At 41.4% G+C, this 23320-nt stretch overlaps 1 protein-coding gene across 1 annotated transcript in view; it reads left to right on the top strand.

Annotated features, from left to right (window-relative positions):
• Window positions 1–23320, top strand: part of Adgrv1 (adhesion G protein-coupled receptor V1) — a 479349-nt gene that overhangs the window by 293169 nt on the left and 162860 nt on the right. The window lies entirely within an intron of this gene.

The following is a 23320-nucleotide window of genomic DNA, read 5'->3' as shown; positions in this document are numbered from 1 at the left end:
CAGGAGAGAAAATGAAGCAAAAATGAAGGTTTATGAGGTATCATGGTATTATTTTTGTATTAAGCAGGGAACACACAAGACACATGGATGGAAACCTAGAACACTGGTGTTTAAGAGCCGTCAGAGAAAGAGAATGTGGGTCAGGCAAGGCAAAGGAAGGTCAGGAGTGCCGGCGCTCTGCCCACGAGTTTATGTCTTGTTAAACAAAGGAGCATTTGTCCCTAGGGACAGAGGACGCTGTTTCAGGATAAATGCGACCTCACATGTCCTGTCTTTGCACCATGTCAATCATTAATCTGTTTCACAGCATAATAAAGGTAATGCTGGAATGTAGTTTAATTTAAATAAATAGGACGACCTTGGGCAGCATGTAAAATTCACATACAGTTTTAAAGATTTGGTGTGATGCACACACACGAGCGGTCCTTGGCATAGAGCTCCAGATTGCCCAGGTGGGCTCGGCTACTCTTCTTCCAGGCAGCTATTTGAACAGAGAAGTCTGAGATAATGATAACTGCGTTATACTTTATTCTTCACAGCCCCCTCACAAGATAGAAAGTTTGGCTTTGAACACCTAGATACTGAATTTCAGAAAGCTAAATAAGTTCCCTCATGGGCTTGGGTTAGTTACTAGAGATATTAGAATTCCAATCCTGGACTTTTTGATTCTCAAGTCTGAAATCTTTGTGTTTCAGAGAAGACGTATTCAATAATATAAACTATCAGACAGTGCAGGCAGATTGAAAATTGAAAAGGAAGGTGGGCATTGGGCCTTTGGCGACCGTGGAACCTTTGCAAAGCCCATTTAAAAATGAATATGGACCATCATGATATATAGCTATTCATCAATAAAGATGACTAAAATTAATACAAAACAAAGATGATATTAAGTATAGTTAGTGGAAATATCTGCTGAATATATAAATACATGCTACCTTTGAAACATCAATTTTCACTCCTAGATACAGAGCTGAGAAAAGTATCATATAGAAAACACATATGTGAACTACTCATTGCTGCTTTACTTAGGGTAGCACCACAGCCGGGACAGTCCACATACTCATCAGTGGTGGAGCGCCTGCAGTTTTGAATGTTCATCCAGCAGAAAGCTGTACAATGAAGGAGTGAAATGCCGCCATACAGAACAACATAGATGAATCTGAAAGATATTTAAGAGAAATAAACCATACATAAAATACGTACCGTGAGGCTCAAGTTCATGAAGAAGCATGACTAATGGATGGCAATATCAGTACATATGGCAGTTATTGTAGGATATAGGTGTTGACTAGAAGGGTCACAAGTGAACCTTTCACGCATTAGAAATGTTCTATCACCTCGGTCTTGGCGGTGGCTTCATGGGTCTAGACCTTCTTAAGGCTTTCCAAATAATGCATGATTAGTGCACTCCTCTGTGTATATATCTTATACTTTAATTTTGAAAAATTAAAAATGTAATAGTACATGCCTTTAATCCCAGCACTCCAGGAGGCTGAGGCAGGAAGATTGCTGTGAATTCAAGGCCACCCTAAACTACAAAGTAAGACCCTGTCTCAAAAAAAAGAACATTTTTCTTAGTTTCTTGGGGTAATAGATAAGGGACAAAAAGATAATAAACAAGAGAGAAAATATTTTGAAAACTAAAGCACTTAGAATACTAATAACTGTTAAAAGATTATAATCAGGTCAGGTGGCTCAAAGCCTAGGTATTATGAAATTTAGAAAGGAAAATATAATAAAAATACAATTTAATTGAAGAACGTGACTCACAAAAGCTGACAAAACAGCATGTATTGTTGGCAGGACACCCAGTAGGCCATGAACAGGAGGATCGGGGTCTCTAAGGGCTGTCCCCACCCCTGTGCCAGTCACACTCTGTATCAACAGTACTGAGCAGGTGTATTGAAAAGTAGTAAATAATGACTCCAAAATTCCTAATCACGGGTATCTCAGAATTCTCCCCAGATAATGAGCACTCAGTTGGAAGAAGGAGTCAAAGCTGTTCAGCTATGCTCAGCCTCAAAAGATGACCTGGAAGTGCTCTGAGAGTTACAAAAGCTGCTTCTGTCTAGTAGAAGGGAGAAAGGGCCCAGGGTATAGCTTAGCAACACAACCCTTGCCTGGTAGGCATCAGGCCCTGAGTTCAATTCCCAGTATTCCCTGACCAAAAAAAAAAAAAAAGAAAAGAAAAGAAAAAGAAGAGAGCCAGGGAAGATGAGCAGGACAGATATGGGTAAGGACAGCAGAGGGGACACAAAGGAAACCCTCAGGGAGATATAAAGCGCAACTCCAGATGACTACCGCGTAGAGACTTCAGCAGGCAGCCTCGTATGGCCTGTTAACACCATCTGCTCTTCATAACCGTGTGCATGTTATCTTTTCATGAATGCAAAAGCTATGTGAAAAACAAGTGAAGCACTGTGCACATAGCTGGAAAAGGTCGTTAGTGAGAACAGAGCCTTGAAACAGGTTCCCAGCAAGGGCGTGTGTCTTGGGCTAGGAGGTGATAAAAGGAGGAGCCAGAAAGGGTGGGCTCAGAGCCTAAGGGCGCCTGCACTGTGGTTTTAGTGGGAGCCTCGGCCAGGTGCTCTGACACGCTTCTCAGGGGCCAGCAGGAGGAGGCCCACGCTAATGCGGTCAGTGGGCCAGTTGGGGAACAGGAAGGTAGAACGCTTGCTTCTGCGTGAGAAGAACGGTGTTCCCGTGCCTGGAAGTGATGCAGTCGCACTCTGGTGCTCAGTGTGTTTGCCAGAGGAGGGAGCTTGTCTGCTGGAATTTCATTAATCATTTCCAAAGTAATGCATTGTTGCCCGTGTACCCTGTGCAAGAGTTGGTCCATGATCTCTGTCATCATTTCCACAATTGAACCTTTGAATGTGAGAAAACTGGAGGAGTAGCCATCAAGGTATGGTGGTCCTTACACTGGAAAAGCTAGGCATCAGCACATTTAAAAGTCACTCTTTCAACTGTTCATCCCCTGGATCAGAATGACCATCTCAGGACTGCCTTTAAGAATACTCGCGTATGTGTGTTGTTGCTTATTGAAGTGATTACACCAACTGCTGCCTGTGGAGAGGAAGTCGTGCAGGGAGAGAGGAGCATGGACAGGGCACTGACAGACAAAAGAAGTCCTTACAGAGTGTAGCAGGCAGAGCCAGAGAACTGATCACATGAGCAGAGGTAAAAGGAGTCACGGACTTGCGTACCCTGGCTGCAGGGTGATGCTCACAGTGCCGGGACAGTAGGAGAACCTTGGACAGGGAGGAACAGCACGTCAGCTGAGAGCTTTGCAGGTGGTGGTTTTGCTCACACACAGATGTCTGGTCAAGTCACACAATTTTGACAATCAATTTATATGCTTTTTGTTACTTCCATTCATTTTTCTTTCAATGGATGACCTGGGTAGGGATGACCCTGCATATGTGATTATAGCAGTAGCCATAGTGATGGATTTCATCGTTCTGTTAGGTCCACCCTCACTTTGCGAAATAAGTAACAATCATCTGATAAAGTTCCTGGGTAAACCTAAAAGCAGTAGGAGGCTGGGAGGCTGGCATTTGCACCATGCCTTGAGAGGACATCTGCTCACCCAGATGGCCCACTGTGCCCGAGCAGAGAGCATTTCTTCTGCCCCTGATATTCTAATGAAGTCCTCCTTAGTGGTCAACAATCTTGACCTATGAAGTAAGAACCAGTTTCATCAGATTGCAAAGAGGTGATACAAGAGATAGCTCTCCAACCCTGACCTGGGGACAGGTCTGAATACAGAGTATTTTTAAAGTGACACAAAAGTTGGAAGACATCTGTGCCTCTTGTTTTATTTAGAAAAGAATAAACAAGATTTCTGTGGTGATCATTGATACTTGAAAATAGGAAATAGGATTTTGACTAGTTCCTTGCTATCTGTGTTAGTCAGCTTCCTGTTACTGTGACAAGCCTGAGACAGTCAGCTTACAAAGAGAAAAGTGTTGTTTGGGCTCACGGTTGCAGAGGATTCCACGATCCGCTGGCCCCATTGTTTTGGACCTTGGGAGGCGCATCGCGGCAAGTGTGTGGTGGAGCAAGGTTGTTCACCTTTCTGTCTGAGAAGCAGAGAGGAAAGAGAAGGGCTAAAGACCCACTGCAGCCCAAGACCCCCCACTTGGCCTCACTTGCCAAGGGTGGTCTTGCACCCCAAGACCCCCCACTTGGCCTCACCCACTCTCCAGTAACTCTACTCTGGAGCACAGCCTTTGGAGAACACTTAAGACCCCTACTATGGCACCATCTTAAATTGCCACTTTAGTGCCACCTTAACATTGCTTATCTCAATAGAACTGAGGAACTAAAATTGTATTTTACTTTTGCCATTGTTTACTTATAAAAATTACCATTTCACTGAAGTTAAAATAATTTCTTTTATTAGGCATAGCTTTGAGTATTTCACATATAATTGATCCTGTATTTTTAAAGCACTTAACTTTCTAATTCAAACTTAAATTAGAAATCATAGACTTGCTAAGTATGAGATACATATCAATAAAGGATATTAACCAGAAGGCTGACCCATAGATACCCACGGTATGAAATATGGTCAAAGTACAATTAATACAGTTGACTTCCACAAGACTTGGTTTTATTCCAAAGAATGTTTCATGCTTAGTGGAATCAAATGCTCTCCTTTGAGATCTGAAATCAGGTGAGCCCCTGCTATGTGTGGTAACAGGCAGAAAATGCTCAATAGTCCCCTCAAATTTCTACCACTTAGACCTATGAGTGGGCTTCATGTGGATTTTGATTGTTTACATCGCCTAACCTTATTTTCTTCCTCATGGCCTGCCTTTATCTGTTCATTATAAGCAAAAATTGTTCATTATTTTTTAGAGAGCCATTTAATTTTCTGCTAGTAATCATTACATCACCTGTTTCATCATTTAATAATATAAAAGTTAATTCATGTTTAGTTAATTATTAATACATATATTAAATTTATATAAGATACATTGAAAAAGTGGCTTCATAAAATGTATTCATTGGAAAAAACACAGTTATAATCAGTAGCGAGGGTCATCTGTTGATTCTAAATCTAAGCAAACACATGACAGAAATATGTATTCTTGAAAACTGTGACAGTTCTCAACTCTGCACATTCAAAACTTGACAGCAGCTGCTTGCTGGTTTCAGCAATTTACTTAAAAAGAGCATAAAAATAGCAGAAAATAGTGAAGAGCTAATTGAGTTGGGGCCAATGACCATTGCCAATAGTAGCATGAGACCTTTGAGCTTCTGTTTATTTAGCAATCATAGATGTATAATAATCATACGGGATTCTGAAGGTCAACGTGAGACTTGAGGTGAAACAGCTTGTCCCCAAGAACCATGCCGTAAGGACCCTGTCGGTGTTGAGTCTTTCCTTTCCTGTTTATTTGCGCCAAAACTTTGCCTGATATACAACACACTGCTCAGTGTTTTAGGACAATTCTGGAACTCATTTCTAGAATTCCAGGAGTATCAGATTTTCTCGGAGGATGTAGCTCTTTGGCTACTTTTTGTTTCTATCTGAATTACTCCCATGTCACAGACTCCTGACAACCCATCCATGCCGTGGTGTTTCTTCTCTACGACACCACCTGAAATTATGAATTCTGTCTGCTCAAAGGCTGAGACTTTTATAGGAGGCTGTGACTTTCTTAGCGTGGAATCCACTAGGCTTTCAAATGCGGCTTTGCTGGCTGCAGGTTATTGACCAGTTGGGAATAAGTTCAGTCCTCTTTCGCTAGCTGTTTATTCATCTAGCTACTTTCATGCAAATGATAGTACCAATTTGAACACACTACCCACACTGACTTTATTGTCTACAGTGACCTCAAAATTTACACTTACTGATACTTTTAATCCTCCTAATAACCCTGTGAGATAGATACTGTAATTATTCTCTCCATTTTACAGAATGGAAAAGAAATACAAAAGGTCATTACCCAAAGTTCAGGCAAGCCCTGAGTAATGGAGTGAGGACTTAAGTGTACTTGCTTAAGCGAGCATGATTTTAATTACAAGCCATGTTGCTCCTTAGTTTGGGAAGATGAAGGATGTAGAAAAGTTGAAAAGCTGAGACTTTGCAAGCCCTTTCATTTGACATAATCGGTGTCTTCTAGTAGTTCTCATGATCCAGGTATCTGGTAATCCTGGGGTGAGCCTGCAGCTGGGCTTCAGTTTCTTCTGAAGGCCATACTAGCCACATGCAGTAGGACACGCCGGCTCCGTCCTCCGGGGTTGCCCACCCTGCTGCCCTGTGTGATGAGCACATCACCAGAAAGGGGTGCACTGAAATCCAGGCAAAACTACTTGCCCTTATGATGGGAGTCAAATTCTAATCTTTTCATTTCCCTCCTCAAATTTTGACACTGTGACAAAACAACTTGGTGTGTTTGTGAGACACTGAACTTCTCAGTCTCCTTATGGACAATAGTGCCTCAGTTCCTCTCGCTTTGCTGAGACCCAGTATCCAACACCCATGACGCCAAGGAGGAGAAGCTTCCTTGGATCACAGCATGGAGAAGGTAGGCCTGGCAGAGAGGTCTGTGGAGGACCTCATTTAGTTTTAATTATGCTAGTGAACTGGTCTGATAATTGCTGATAATAATTCAACATATTTTCTATATTTAAACATTAAGGTAACCTAGCATTAATTTAAAGCAAATTTAATTTCGAGTAATAGTGAAATATGTGAGATATACTTATATAGCACATGGCTTCTTTTTCTAACCTCTTTTTCTTTTTTTGCATCCTGTTTGTTCAGCTAGAATGCTCATGGGTGGGGAAGGAAGCTGTAAAAGTTTAGTATCCCCTAAAACAGCCCACTGATATCTTGCCTTATGTGTAAATGCTCAGTTCGTGTTGGTCTGTATGGATTAGAAGAATATGTTCTCACTAGAGCAGAGCAAGTAGCAGAGGCCGATTCACTGTTAAAATAGCTCATGATATATGAAAAGGCAGGACTGCTGTGCTAGTAGTCACCTCCTTTGAGATGTGGCACGATACAGGAACAGGAGGGGGCTGCGCTGACATTGTGTCATCATGTGCACCATAGCGACATTTGGGCCAGCCTCCTGCCTCGACATGGTGTCCCTGGGGACTGTATACACAATCACAGAGTCACTGAAGGACTCAGGTGCCCAATGTGCCTTAGTCACAGCCATGTCTACATATGTCAACTTATGAGAACTATAACTGGCTTTCACGGCATCACTTCCTTCCCCATACCTGCCCGTCATCAATTCCATGCCTTCCTCTAAGCTTTGGAGTCCCTAAGCGCTTGAGATGCTGTTTGTATATGCGTTAGCTTTCTTTGCTCCTGCTTATTCAGGCCAAAGTATAAAATACGGTGTTGATACTTATATTCACACAGGTCAGTGCCTCTGTGTGATACACAGTCTTACATTCTTCAAAGTAGTGCTTGGCATAGAAAGGAGCAGAAGTCACAGCACGCTGCTGCTCTCTTTCTGCCTCCCTCTGGACGCAGGGCTGTGCTCCCATTCATCTGGTGCAAGGGTATCTGGGGGTCCCCTTGGTTTGGAAGTAATGGGATTTTGGATGTGGAGGTGTCGTGGGTGAGATTTGTGTCCTTGAAGAGGAAACACGAGACTGTGGGTCACCTCTGCTCCGCCACAGGAGAACCGTGGGTCACCTCTGCTCTGCCACAGGAGAACGCAGTGGAGCCTGGCTGGCTGCACACACTGACTGCCCACTTCCCAGCTTCTGGAACTGTCTGAAGTAAATGTCAGCTAGGTTACAGCTTCCTTCATGTGTATATGTTTGTGGACCACAATACATGCCTTCATCATGGGGCACCTGGCCCTCGCATCAGGACTCTTTCTCTCTCCTCTCCACTCCCCTTCTTCCGTCTCCCCAATTCTTGAAGCCACACCACCTATGGAACACTTGTTATTGCAGCCAGGTCTGACCAGGACACACTTCCTAGCAATTCAGAAGCAAACAAAGCAAACCCAAAGTGTAGATATCTCTTGGTTCCTATGTGGAAACACTTCCTATTCTCCCTATTTTATGCTCCAAAACCCTCAATGATGTTGTTGTCTGTTCTTCTTGCCTGCTGCTCTGTAGCAGAGAGGCCATATATGCATTTGGTGTCATATCATTTATCACTACCTCATCCCTGCTCAGGATGACCTGCAGCCTAAAACAGAATGTGATGTAAGATAACAGAAGCTTGGCTCTAGAATTGGGCATGTGGTGGGCACATAAAAAGTATTTGTTTTATGGGGCCGGGAGATGGCTCAGTGGAATAAGTGCTTCCCTGGCAAGCGCAAGGACCTGAGTTCAATCCCCGGTTCTGCCAAAAAAAAAAAAAAAAAAGTATTTGTTTTAGTTTAGTACAGGGTCTACAGGGCCTCACTATGTAGATGGAACTCCTAGTGGTCCTCCTGTTTTCAGCTTCCTAAGCACTGGGATTACAGGCATGTGCCAACATGCCCAGTCTCAATTGCCATCTCAGCGTACCCCGGGGGCGGGGCCAACATGGGTGTGGTGCTGGGGTTAAAACCCCAGTCCGGGCGCTCCGCCTAAGCAGGCACATTAGTCTACTGAGCTATTTGGCCAGCCCTTAAACAGTATTTTTGTCTGAAAAACAATCATTGGTTAAATGAAAATGAAAAGGTGATTTTTGAGAGGAAAATATTGTCATATTCAAATATTTTCTCCCTGTTTTTAAAACAGTCTTTTGATTAAGCATTATCTTTTGTTTCTCGTACTTGGCAAAGCATTCTGACAAAAGGAGTTGTTGAGATAAAATCATTTTTGTGGCCCTTCCCTGCCAACTCTACATGGGTACAGTAGCTGGGAATTCTATTTTGTAATCTAAAATATGGGTATACAAAGAAAGGAAATGAAAACTCTTAATAGTTAAAAACAAAAATCATACACTCAATGTTAAACATGAGAGAAAAGCAATTTTCTATTTGTAAGAAACATCTAATACTACTCCACTTAGAAAGGCCATTGATTTCTTTCAGGTTGCAAGGCAGAGGAAATATAAACTTGGGGGTGCACATTAGTTACCTTATGGCCTTTGAGTTAATGGACATGATAGACGTAGATAGAATTTTATTAGAGTTTGTGTGCCAGGGTCTCTTAAATTCCAGTAAATTAGACTCTTTTCCAGTTTTTATCCATGCTTAGGTGGAAGGGATTTCATGATTTCAAGGCTGAGTCAAGATGTTCTGAACCCATAATTATGACGCAAAAGTGGCAGTTCCTCACTGTTCAAGGAAGCTGAGTTGCACAGTTTGGAAGTGACGTGAGGCATCTGTATTATGTTGTTCATACACTAGCTTCTGCTCGTAGATTGGCTGCCAAGTGGAAATGGAAATGAGCTAGGTTTTATTCCCCGTCATGAGAAATTCCATGAGAAAATTGTCTGTAACCTGAGTCTTTTGAGTAATGAACTAGTTCCATCCAGGAAGCAGCAGAAGGCGAACTGCAGTGGATTCTGGCTGGTTGAGGAACTTGGTGCTGTCCTGTCCACATACAAGACATGATTCTGTTGCCACAGATTTCCTAAAGTCCGTCCGCTATGGCTTTAAGAATCTAAATTTACCTGTAAGCTTTTAGTTCTGACAGGCGAGTAATTGTGGCTTTTTCAGCCACCCTGTTCCTATCCTTCCTTCACCTGAAAGGATTTAATACCACTCCTTGGAGCTTCCCATGCAAACAGGAAGTACCTGGACCTGGTGACTTTTAGGCTCCCGGGCCAGCATCGCTCTAAGTGGTCACTGGAGCACCACAGGTACTTAGAACAGGTTTTGCAGTCAGCACACGTGGCTCAGGTCCTGTGTCTGCCGTGTCTTAGACCTGTGACCGTGGCAAGTTACGGAGTTTTATTAAGCCTCACTCCTCCCTCTCCCCCCACTGAAAGTGGAAGCAGCAATCTCTAAACTGTGTGAGTTTCTGAGGGATAAGATGAAGTAATGTCTGTAGGGCACCTGGCACATAATAACTGTCTATTAAATGTAATTACTATTATTATCACTGATAAAAATTAATACTTCTTTGGCTGTGTACCAGGTGAAAAGCCTAGGGTTTATGCTAGTCAGTGACCCTTCCAGATCTGTTTCTGAGAGAGAGAAAAATAAAACCTTAATAAAATATCTCTACAAAAATCCTGAAGTGGGAAAAAGAAGGTTTGGTTTTCGTATTTTGCACATTCAAATGTCCCTTTCTCCAAATCACCCTTCAGAATGGTGTCAGGCATCACAAGCGCCGCCGCAGCAAGGAGGGCGATGCGGACGGCGCAGATGCATGCGGCGAGCCGGGTGTTCTGTTCTTAAGTATGAATGACGTCTGGCTGACTGACTTATCGGCCGTGTGCGAACACAATCCCTTCCTCTCCTGCGCGTACCAGCTAAGGCGCGATAGCCCTCGGCTCACCTACTTGTGTGTGTTTGCGTATTCTAATTGTTGCAAGTGCTGGAGATAAGTAGCTCGCCCAGTGATCACACAGTCATATTTACCATGAGCAGGTCTGTACGCTGTTTTATTTACAGAGGTGGACACAAGGACACACCAAGGACAGGACGTGGGCAGTACGTGCCACTTGAAAACTGTACTTACGGTGATTGAATTTTGCACTGTCTCTTCACTATAGCAACTGCACGAAAATAATAATTATAAAACCTGTCCAGACGCGTTTCTGCCTTTTAGTAGTTGCCAAAGCCTGCTTCATGGCTCAAGGCACCTTCCTGACACACCTGAGACGCTCAGAGCGTCTTTAGCTCCGCATTCAGGAGTCCTTCCCTCGGACTGCATCTGCACATTGTGCACTCCAGCCTGAGCGTAAGACCTAAGAAGCTGAGGTTTGCTTGAGAAAGAAGTAAAGGGGTGAAGGGTCTCAGGGAAGGAGACGGGAAGCAAAGAAAGAAGGAAAAGAGGGAGGGAGCAAGGAACTAAAACAGAACGTTTTTGTGTTCTTGGACCCGAAGACCCTGTAAGGGTACCAAAGAATATCTGTAGTTTTCTGGAGAAAAATTAATAGCTCTGTGTAATCAGTAGAAGTAGCTATAATGTTATATGAGTTGTTACCAAAGATAGAGGTAGGATTTGATTTTGACAAAATATTCCTGAAATGTAAAATTATTTCACAGAAATAGAGGAGAAAAACTGAGAGAAAGATCAGCCCAGGGTGGGTGATAGGAAATTTGTTTTTCACTAACAAGGTAATGAAAAGAAGACACAAGGAATATGGCTTTATTCCAAGAGCATCGTTTATAGGAACATGCTCCGGGCAATCTTACCCAGCGTGGGGAAGAAGGAAAACAAATTGCTGGCTTTTATTTAGAGCTCTTTGCACTTCTAGCTTCTACCTTATTACGTAGGAAATTTCAGATTATTACTAAATTGTATTGATATTTCCTGTTTAATATTTTGTTAAAGGTCTTCAAATAGTTTTTAATGCTTCTTCAGGTAGTTTTAAAAGCTGCAGAAAGAAAATGCTGGTGCAGTGTTAAAGTTGAAGTCTGTCACCACTACAGGCATTGTGGAAGTGTCCCTGCAGTGGTGAGTCCCGTGTCCCTTGGCAGGGTGGCTGGGCAGGAGGACAGCAACGCAGGAAGGCCCTTTGTCTCTCACATCAGATTGAAGTTGCTCGCCACTCTCCACAGAAACAGACGTTGCAGACAGGAGCCAGTCACAAGGAGCAAAGGCTAATTAGAGGTCATCAGCTTGTGGCTTTTAAAACTTAAACTGCCTTGCCTTTGACATTGAAAGTAATATTTAAAGCAATTTGTCAGCTAACTTTAAAAGAAGAGAAGACCAAATTTTTGGTGTTTGAAAGGAACTATGGTTTTAGAGTATCTGAGCTACAGAAACTCAGAGCAGTTAATGAGTCCATAAATAATCTAGGGACATAGAAAATGAATAGATAGATAATCTAGATTGGAGCGCATTTGCCTCAAAGCAGAGCACCAAATACTATTTTAATTAAAGAAAAAATACAGCATTTCCGGGAAAAGGGCCTAGTGCTAAGCAGCAACAAATAGTCCTGTCCGACAGTCAGTCCAGACACTGGAGGATAACAGCTTGAGGAAGAAAAAAAGAAGCAAGTGGATACTTGGAGCTCAGGAAGGATCGCCTCCCAGGAGAATTGGATCCTACGGAGACTGAAGTGACAGAATGCAAGAGGGAGAAGGTGGGGCAGTGTACACTTTCTCCCCCATTCTTGGCTCATGGCTCCTGTGAAAGGAAGACTGAATCTGTACAGATACAGCGAAGCAGAGACTCCACAGCCCTTCAAGAAGCGCGGCAGTGGGCCTACTGCTGCTATGACTGGCGAGTGGCTCCAGTGCCAGCACCTGCCGACCCCAGAGAGGGACCAACTGCACCGGGATTCAGAGCAGCCAGGGGTTGACTATATCTCAGGGCACCTGTGTTAGGCTCCCACACAGTGACCGTGTGAGGGACACCCACAGGAGACATCCAGGCCAGGGAGCAACACAGGCCAGCAAGAGACCTCCAAGCAGTTTAAGACAAATGACCCCACCCTCATGGCCAGGCTCAGCCTGAAGTGCAGTGGATTTGAGTATCTTGGAATTGGCACCACCCATCCTGCTGCCTGCTTGTTGGTGTCTGCATCCAGCATGGTTCCGTGCTCTGACTGCTTCCATATCTACCAGCAAGAGCAGGGACACATCTTGGGCGTCGCCTCCACGTGACGGACTCCAGAAGAAGAAGCCCGTACACTGAAAGTCACAGAGGCATTTCTTTTCTGTCTCTGTGTCTATGTCTATGTCTATGTCTATGTCTATGTCTATGTCTGTGTCTGTCTGTCTCTCTCTCTCTCTCTCTCTCTCTCTCTCCATTCCTTCCATCTTCCATTCACCAGTATCTTGGGGCTTGGGAAATCCTCCTTTGTCCTTGTGCTTTGTTTCTTATCTCTTTTTGTTACTCCTTTTTATTTTTTTAAAGAGAGAAACAACAAAAATGATACAGAATTTCAAACCAAATAAAACAGGAAATTAACAATGGTTATTGTATTGCATATTGTTATCTTCAAAGTAGTTGCTCAAATAAGCAGATACAGGCATATGGAATTGATCAGACAGTGTACACACTAATTGTTCATTTCAGTGAAGTAATAGAAATTGGTAGTACAGTTATTTTAGATATCTTCTGTACATAGATAGATTTTATCTTGTACTCCCTTTTTGGCTACTTCTTCCTCTTTAATTTTTTACCACTCAAATCTCTTATTTTTACTGTCTATAAATTTTTTTTTTTTGCTTCCCTGTCTTTCTTATCGCTTATTTTGTGACAGCTTTTTTTTCTCTTACCTTTGTCTAATGATGCAAACATCCTTCTACTTCCAAGCAAAATCCTTTATACCACTGTCTCTTTTCTATCTTGTATTGCAGAGTTTAGGGCAAAATCTTCCTCGTGCATTGCCACACTCCAGGCCCAATATCATTCATAGTATAACTGTAAGCTTTGTTACTCTTTTCATAGTAAATGCTATAAAACTACTATTGAATTATTTTCCCCACTAGCAAATATAACTGTTGGATTTAATGAATGTTAGCCATAAGTCAATATCTGGATTGCCTTATTGTTTACATCAATTGCTGACATAGAATTTAGGGTGTTACATAACTGGATCTTGTGGTATGTTAATGTCTTTATACTACTATAGCTGATTTGCTTGATAACATTATTACTTCTTTTATCTGTATTAGTTGTATTTCCCTTAATCCCACTGAATACCTATTTGAGGTGTTGTCTAACCTCACGTAATTGTCACCATATTGCTACAGGCTGACACTCAGGTTGCTCTGGTGATGTTCACAGTACCAGAGTACATTCCCAGAGAACTTGGCTTCTGGGTTAAATACACTGATCTTCCCCTCCCAAATTAGCCAAAGAGGACAAGTCTTGAGGCTATGGCAAAAGATTATAGTTAGCCACACCCAGATTGCTGCCCTGAGAAACAACTAAAGAGCTCTCTGTATTAGTAACAAAGTCTTCAGACTAAGCATCCACAAACTCAGCACAAAATAAAACAAGGGAACAAAAGTAATGGAAACCTGAGAAGGGCAACAGAATACCTCCCCCAATCCCCAACTTCCTTGAAGCAAATCCAGGGGGCAGAACCAAGGGACAGGATCGCATAGGGTAAACCAAGGGGCAGAATATTGCCAGCCGTGTACCCTAATTACTCCCAAGGCTAGCAGAGGAGTTTAGACAACACCATAAATAGGTATTCAGTGGGATTGAGGAAAATACAATTAATACAGATCATAGAAGTAATCAAAAACAGCAAGAGCTTTCAAAAGACACTGATGAAAAGCTACACTAAACAGATTGATATAAAACATGCATACTAGTTTACCAAAAAATTAGAGTCCATGAAAAAGTTTCAATCAGAAAATCAAAAGATTAAAAATCTTATTGAAAGTATGAACAACAGAACCAACCACGGTAATGGCAGAATTTCAGAATTGGAAGACAGTGATGCTTTTACAGACCAGCTACTCAAAGGCACCTTGAAAATGAGAGAACATGGAAAGCGTCCAACAACATGCTGCTAGATGATGCAAAGAAGATTAATCTAAGAATAATTAGAGTAAGAAAAATCAGAAGACAACAAGAAGGACATTAAAATCCTGCTCACAGAAACAATGACAGAAACTTCTCAAAGAAAGAAAGGGAAAGAAGTAAACATGCAGAAGACTGAGGCATATGGAACCTGAACTAGCCATGACCAAAAGAGAACTCTCTATGTCATATTACACTCAAAGTAGCAGAATCAGTCTTCTTAAAAGGTCTCAGAGAAAGGCAGCAAGTCACACAGATAAACCCACTAGAGCTGGAGCAGGCCTCTCTCCACACACGGTGAAGGCCAAGAGGGCTCTCAGTAAGCATTTCAAATCCAAGAGATCGCTTCCAACTCAACCTTTGCATCCTGCGGACCTTTTCTTTACAATCAGTAGAAAACGCATAAGAAGGAGCTCCTGAAAAGATTGATGACTACTAAACTAATGCTTAAAAAAATTCTTAAGAACGTCCTAGAAAGAGAAAATGAAACCAACAGTGCCAGCTAATCACACATAAAAAGGATATTCCTGGTGGAAGAAGCAGCTAAGCAAAAAGAGGGGAAGTGAAATCAGCAACATGAAAAGAGTGTGGCATCTTTCAGTAATAACCTTTGAGGGGAGTATGGCCTCAGCTCCTAAATCAGGTTGGCTGCTGAGGGGAATATGGCCTCAGCTCCTAAATCAGGTTGGCTGTTGAGGGGAATATGGCCTCAGCTCCTAAATCAGACTGGCTGAAGGTATCACAAATCAAAACCCAACAATATGAAATATACAAGAAACGCCTTTGACTCAACAAGCAACAGATTTTAAAAAATCAAAAAATGGGAAACAATATTCCATGCAGTGGGAATCAGGGAAAAAGCAGGAGTAGTTATCCTCATTTCAGACAAAGTGAATTTCAAGTGAAGACTGATCAGAAGAAAAAATTCACTGCCTATTGGCTAAAGAAACAATTCAACAGGAAGAGTTAACAATTATAAACATATATGCACCAAATACCAATGCACCCAACTTCAAAAAACAAACACTAATGCATAAAAAATCAGATTAAACACCAATACATTTGTGATAGGGAACCTCAATACCCTAATGTCACATATGAACAGATAAATAAAATAACAGATCAACAAAGAAATATCAGTGCTGAATTAAATGTTTGAACAAATGGACTTAAGAGATATCTCCAGAATGTTCCATGCAACATCAACAAAATATACTTTCTTCTCAGCAGCCTATGGGACTTCTCCAAAATAGACCATCTGCTAGTCCATAAAGCATACTTACGTAAATGCTGAACAGTTGAATTTATCCCATGCATACTATCGGTCATAGGGCAATGAAACTAGAAATCAGTGGCAGAAGACACCACAGAAACAGTGTAAATGTGTGGAAATTAATACCCTGTTAAATAATCAGTGGGTCATATGTCAGATTAAGGAAGAAATTAGAAAGTTTCTATAGTCAAATGATAATGCCAGTATGATATACTGGAATGTATAGGAGACAATGAAAGCAGTCCTAAGAGTGAAGTTTATAGTGAAGTATCATATAAAAAAAGAGGGAGCCCAAATAATGATGCACCTCAAAGTCAAAGAAAACTCAGAACAATCCAAACCCAAAGCAAGTGTGAAGAAGAAAATTATAAAGATCAGAGCAGAAACTAATGAAATTAAGACTAAAATACAAATAATAATAATAATAATAATAATAATAATAATTTGATGAGTTGGTTGTGTGAAAGATTAAACAAAATATATAAACCTTTAGTCAGTCGTATCACCATAACGAAAGAAGCAGGGAATATAGCTAAGTGGCATAGTGCCTGCCTGGCAAATGTGAAGTCCTGAATTCAGTACCCCCCCAAAAAACATAATGAGAGAAAAGACCCAAAGCCATACAATTTAAAATGCAAAAGGTGAAATCACAATGGCTTCTACACAAATACAACACATTTAGCTAGTTTAAGACCCTTTACCCTGAGGCCAGCCAAATAGCTCAGTGGATTAAAGTGCCCGCAAGCAAGCGCAGGGGTTGCGAGGGGGGTTCGATGTGCTGGTCCTGCCCCTGAGGCATGCTGAGACAGAAGTTGAGACTGGGCATGGTGACACGCACCTGTAATCCCAGCTCTTAGGAGGCTGTAAACAGGCGGATCACTACGAGTCTGATGTAGTAGTGAGACACTGAACACCGTGTAGACCCTTCCCTGAAATACAAAAAAAAAAACATTTCCCCTAATAAAATGGAAAATTCAGAAGAAACAGCTGAAGTCCTGGATACATTAGAACTACCAAAGCTGAACCATGAAGATCTAAAAATCCTGAATAACCCAAAATTAGTCAGTGAAATTGAGAAAAGTACTTTTAAAAACTACCAACTGAGGCCAGAAGTGGGTAGATTAACTGCAAAATTCTATGTGAACTTTAAGACAATCTAAGGCCAGTGTTCCAAACTCTTTAGTGAAATTGACAAAGAAGCAGTACTTCCAGAGTTATTCTGGAAGCACTACTGGCAAACAGCATGCAAGTATTCATGGAGAAGATCCTACATCATAACTGCATAGTATTCATTCTAGGGATCAGGGGTGGTTCAACAGGTACATATCTGTAAGCATAATAGATCACATGAACAGAAACAAAGACAAGTTCACACAATCATCTCAATAGAAGCAGAAAAGCATTTGACAAAATCTAGCATTCTTTTTTTTTAATTTTAAAGAAAGAGCAAAACATAGTGTGAACTTTCAAAAAAAGATTGTAGGAAAGTAATGATTAATACATTGTGTGTGTTGTTGCTCAGATTACTGTAGGCAGGAAAAACTGATCAAACAACATCAGCATAAACCTTTCTTTTCAATGAGCTAATAACAACTATAATTATCTTGTGTGTATATAGATAGGTATTATTCTCCTTTTCCCTTCGTTCTTTTCTCTTTCCCCCATCCAGTTTCTCTTTCCTTTGGAATAGTTTCTTCCCATTTTGCAGTATTTATTATATGTTTGGGTCTTATTTATTCTTTGAGCTTCCTTCAATATAATGTTTATACATGTGAGTTGATTTATTTCACTTATGACTATGATCTCTAGTTGCATCTGATTACTTATAAAAGCCCAATGCTTATCCTTGTTTATAGCTGAGGATTACTCCTTTGTATAAAAACACCACATCTTTTTTATCCATTCCTCAGATGATGGGCATTTGGGTTGTTTCCAAGATTTAGCTATGACAAATTGTGCTGCTGTAAACATAGGTGCACATATGTTGTTATATGTTTTTCATTCTTCTGGAAAGATACCCAGAAGGGAAATTGCTGGGCCAAATGGGACCTCTAATCCTGCATTTTAAAGAGTCTCCACACTGAGTTCCATAGTGGTTGCAGCAGTCTACACTCCCTGCAACAGTGGAGAAGTGTTCCTTTTTCCCTGCAGCCCTGTCAGCATTTGTTATTGCTTGATTTTTTTTGACGATAGCCATGCTTTCTCGGATGAGATGGAATCTCAGTGTTGTTTTAATTTGCAGCTCTAAAATGACCAATAATGTTTTAATATATTTATTTGCTATTTGTATTTCTTCATGTGGGAAGTGCGTATTTATCTCAGATATCCATTTCTGGATTGGGTTTTTCAAGGTGGGGAGTTCAGTTTTTTTCAGTTCTCTTATATGTCCTAGATATAAGTCTTTGGTCTGAAGGACAGTAAATTAAAAACTTTTTCCCCACTTTGTGGGTTGACTTTTGACTATTGGTGATTTCTTTTGGTGTGCAAAAGCTTTTGAATAGGATGAGATCCCGCCTGTTGATTCTTTGAAGTGTTTCCCTCTTTGAAGTCCGGTTTGGGTTTTGTTCACGAAGTCTCTGCATACCCTTATATCTTCAAGATTCCTACCTGCATTCTCTTCCAGTATATTGAGTGTTTCTGTTTTTAATCCATTTTTACTTTAGTTTAGTGCATGGTGATAGACATGGGTCTAGTTTTAATCTTTAACATATAGAGAGAGCCAGGTTTTTTAGCACCATTTTTAAAAGAAGCTATCCTTCCATTGAACATGTTTGGTTCCTTTGCGATAGATAATGTGGCTGAGTGGGTTTGCAGTTGTTTCTGCATCTTGTAATCTGTTTTACTGGTCCTCAGATGTTTTCTTACCAGTACCATGCTGATTTTATCACAGTAGCTTTGTAGTATAATTTCAAGTTAGGGTTGTGATGCTTGCTGCCTAGCCTTTGTTGCCCAGGGTTGCCTTTGGTATTGTAGGTCTCTTCTGCTTCCAGGTGAATTTCAGGAATATTTTCTCTATGTCTGTGAGATATGTTAATGCTGTTTTGATCAGGATTGCATTAAACCTGTATAACAGTTTTGAGAGTATGGCCATTTTCACTATGTTGGTTCTTCCTATCCAATATCTTTTCATTTTGTCTCTTTTTAAAAATTGTTTATTTATTTGATATAGGGTCTTGCTATGCAGCTTGGACTCATAGTGATCCTCCTGTCTCAGCCTCCCCAGTGCTCAGATTACAGGCATGTGCCACTATACCTTGTTTCGGTGGCCAGCATGGCTCACCCGGGTTCCAGGGCTGGCACAGCATGCATTACCAGGGATCAAACCCAGGTCCTTTAGCTTGCCAGGCAGGTACTTAGATGACCAAGCTATCTCCCCGCCCTATCTTTCACCAAAGTGGAAAGAAAAGGAAATTTTCTCAGTGTGACTCAAGGTACTTCCGAAAACATGGTACCTGACATCGGCTGATATTAGTTTGGTAGGGCTGGCTGTCACCAGGAGGTGCCAGTGATTGAATGGCTGAAACACAGAAAAGTTAATTTCTTACATTCCTGGAAGCTGGAGTCTGACTCATAAGGCCTCCCTCCTTGCTATTGGTGGCTACTGTCCATGCAGTCTTGCAGAGTAGAGCTCTCATCAACCAGGTGTGTGTGTGTGTGTGTGTGTGTGTGTGTGTGTCCAGAATGGCCTCAACTCATGAGGACAGTTTTGAGACATTGAGGTTGATTTTAAGAATTGAGAGGCTTGAACTTTATGAGAAACCCAACACTTACATGAATAAATTTCTCTTCTACAATTTCAGAGGAAAATGTTATTTCTGATTGAAAGAAATAGCCATGTATTCATGACAAAGTTAACATTGCAACTTGCCTTGAAGATGAGAAAGAGAAATTCTACATAAAATGTAGAGGAAGAACAAATATAAGAAGCTAGAGATGATGCAACATGTGTAAGAAATAGAATAAGTGCAGTTAGAGTAGAAGGTTTGGTGCACAAAGGGAAGGTAAACTTAGCAGGAGACAGGAGAAGGAACAAGTAGGACTCAGGTTTCCTCTCTGAATGTCCGTCCTTTCCTGTCAAAGCCACAGTCCCTGATATTTTCGGCCATGTTCTAATCCTTGCTGTGTTTTATGCAGAAGTAATCATCCCAGAAGTGCAATGTTGATTGCCCATATGTTTACAACCATAAGCAGTAGCTGAATTCCTGCTAGAAAGGACATTTGGTTCATTATGTATGTTCAGTGACAAGGAGGCAAGTCTAGGAGTCCATCCAGATCGGAGTTGTGGGTAGGCTTTGAACTGGTTCTGAAAAAGTAAGCAGGTTAGAGGCGGGGTGGAGAGCAGAAGGACATTGTTCAAGAGTAAGTTCAAGGACGGAAGAGCTGCAGTGTCCATATGTAGGTGGGAGAGGGGGCATTTGTGTGTTAAGGACTTCCAAGGAGACCTGAGGTTGTTTTGGAAAATAATACTTGTGATATAGTCATTTAAAGCAGGTAGAGACCATGTGACTACTCTAGATGGCTTCCGCTGATTGGCAGAGTAGGGCTCTCATCAACCGAAAGACAGAGAGGCTTTTATAGTCAGTGAAAAGAGAGAATCTATAAAATACTCTTTTGGGGGAAAGAAATGTCTCTTTTTTTTTCTTTTTTCCATGGTGAAGATGTATATATAGTGTATTGATATGGAATTGAGAATAGTTATGCATGCTGTTAGCACCATAGTCTGTTACCACTGTGAACCTGTTGTGAACCATCGGCTGGCAAGGACTGAGAACAAGCTAGAATATCAGGACTCTTACTGGACTTTGCTCTACAGGATGGTTTTTCAGAAAGAATGCTGATCTTATAAATGATGACACCAGAATTTGAATCCTAGTTTATCTTTAAAATTTCTTTAATGACCTTTAAGGATGTTCATTACATGGTCAGCCTCTTCTTTATAAATTATTAAATTAGGATAAAAATAATGATTTTTATACTATTAATATGTGGGGGACACACACACACACACATTGATGCCCCACTGTGTGCTGCCGCTGTGTTCCCTATGTCCTCTGGCATGGGGCTGTGGTGGGTGGATGCAGAGGTGCTGCCGAGTGGATCAGAGTAAGAAAGGCTGAGAGTTTTTCTTTTTCTCTGCTCTGTTATTCCATTTACTGCTCTCAGAGGACCAACTTGAAAATAACCTGTTTCCTGGTCATCTCTTACTAAGTAAAAAAACAGTGCCAAGATGTCATGTTCCTAGATTCTGGGGCCTTCAAGAAGTGTGCACTAAACGTGCTGGAAGATTTGGGTGGGTTTTGTACTTAATTTTGTTATTTAGCTTGGTCTGGGGCCCCAGGTCTCCTTAGTCCCCTGCGACAGCCGTGAGCTGTGCCGCAGCTCAGCCACCGCCAGCCCCTTGCTGGCCTCCCTGGAGGCCGGAGGAATCCCCAGCTCGGCAGAGCACTTGGAAGAGCGTGGCTGGTTCACATAACCTTGGCAGGTCTTCCCATTGGTAGCAAAAGGGAGAACAGAATAGACTTTAAAAACTATACTGTGAAAATGGAATTTTGGTATAAAAATATATTCTGAAATTAAATACAGTTTAAACAAAAACCTGAATGTATTTCAAAGGAAAAGAATTGAAAAGAGTATGGTTTAAATTAGCATGCCATTTATAAGTAATTTTGTAGCTTAAAACAACATGTTCAGCTATATAATTTGTTTTCTTTCCTCCTTCCTTCCTTCCTTCCTTCCTTCCTTCCTTCCTCTCTTCCTTCCTGTGTCTCTTTCTTTCTTCCTTCCTTCCTTCCTTCCTTCCTTCCTTCCTTCCTTCTTTTTTTGTACCAGGAATTAAACTCAGGACTTGTACTTGCCGGAAAGCACTGTGCCACCGAGCTATACACCCCACCCCTCAACTATAATTTGCGTCACACAATTATTTTACAAAGCAAACTGTGTAGGTCATTTGGAACAAAACCAACTACCAAATAAACATCAATACAATTCATAGCATTAGAACCTGAAGTCAGCTGACGTTTATAAAGACTTTATAGAAATAAATGCTGCTCTGTAAAAAGAAAGAGCATGAATGTTAAACAATTACTTGTGGTCAGAATCACACTTCTGAGCTGCCAAGGGCAGACTTTCAGTGCTTGGGACATAAAATATTCAGTGAACGTGGAATTTAAAAGGCTAATTTACAACCTATAATAGCTTATAATTTAGAAGCGAAACAGAAGCTAGAGCCTAGGAAAGTCTAGGCATGTTTTTAAAATAATTTCTAATAATTCAAAAATTATTTCATGATGTGTAGAAAGGTGAATTTATTGTTATTTTTTCAAGGAACACATTTGTACCAAGTTGGGAATATTAAAATAAATTTCTAGTTTCTACTTAAAATGCTGACACTTACCCTCTTTAACAGTATATATGATAAATGACCCAAATCCAGCTCTAAGTAAACAGAACATGAAATCAAGAATGCTTCCTTTTAGAAAATTTCTAGACTCTTGAAGTAGAAAAAACTTTCGAGTCATGACTGTCAATTTTTGTGGCTACTGATGAGGGAATTCGACCCTGAAAAGGACGGGACGTGTGCAGCCCTTGGATGAATTCTTCTCGTGAGGGTGGAGTCGCTGAGCGTGGGGCTCTCCGTGGTCAGTTGTGGGGTGACGGGGGAGCCTTCTGCAGTGCCCAGAGGTGGGAGGGAGCACAGTGAGGGAGAATGGAGCTGGCAGGAGTCCTGGACCGTGAGCCTGCCCGAGTCCAGGGATGGCCGTGGGCAGGGATCTTCGGGGCGGCTGGCGGCCACGCTGCTGGGGCTGGGAGCTGCAGACAGGCACAGAGCAGCTAGCAACTAAAATCACTTTGTCTCACTGCTATGACCACTCTTTGCACATTACTCACTTTCCAACAGAAATTCAAACAGTAACAAAGGCGTTTCTGTTTTCTTGGCAAAAGTGAAGGGATTTTGAGACGCAAATTAACTAGTTTTCTCTTTGCACGTGAGCATTTCTGTCTTTTGGTAATCGACTGTTTATTTTCTTAGCAGTTGACCATCTCTGTATTTGAGGAATAGTCATAATCTCTAAAAGTATAAAGTAGAAAATGTAGTCCTTTTCCTTAAGAGAAAGCTTATTCATTGAGATGTTACAATACTTTTTTATTGCTCCAAATTTTCCCATAACAGCTCTATGTGTCCTGACAGAATTTGACATAGCAGTCATAGTAGAGAGCCACAAAATGGTAGATAGAAACCACACAGTGTCGGACTTCCTTTGTTTGGTTATTCAACAAATATTTATGGAGCCCCTAGCAGGTGCTGGGGTCCCCTGTCAGTAAAGCACACAGATCCTGCCTTCTGTGGGCTATGTCCCACTGGGCAAGACTAGCAGGAACCAAAATCATAACAAATATGGGGAGTACTGTTCCAAGAAAAAGCCTCACTGTGAAGGAAGAAAGAAGAGTGGGAGTTCAGCTGGAAATCGT

The sequence above is a fragment of the Octodon degus genome, unplaced genomic scaffold (assembly GCF_000260255.1).
Source record: "Octodon degus isolate 3935 unplaced genomic scaffold, OctDeg1.0 scaffold00190, whole genome shotgun sequence".
NCBI lineage: Eukaryota > Metazoa > Chordata > Mammalia > Rodentia > Octodontidae > Octodon > Octodon degus.
The sequence above is the reverse complement of the archived record's forward strand: the minus strand, read 5'-3'. Positions and strand labels throughout refer to the sequence as shown.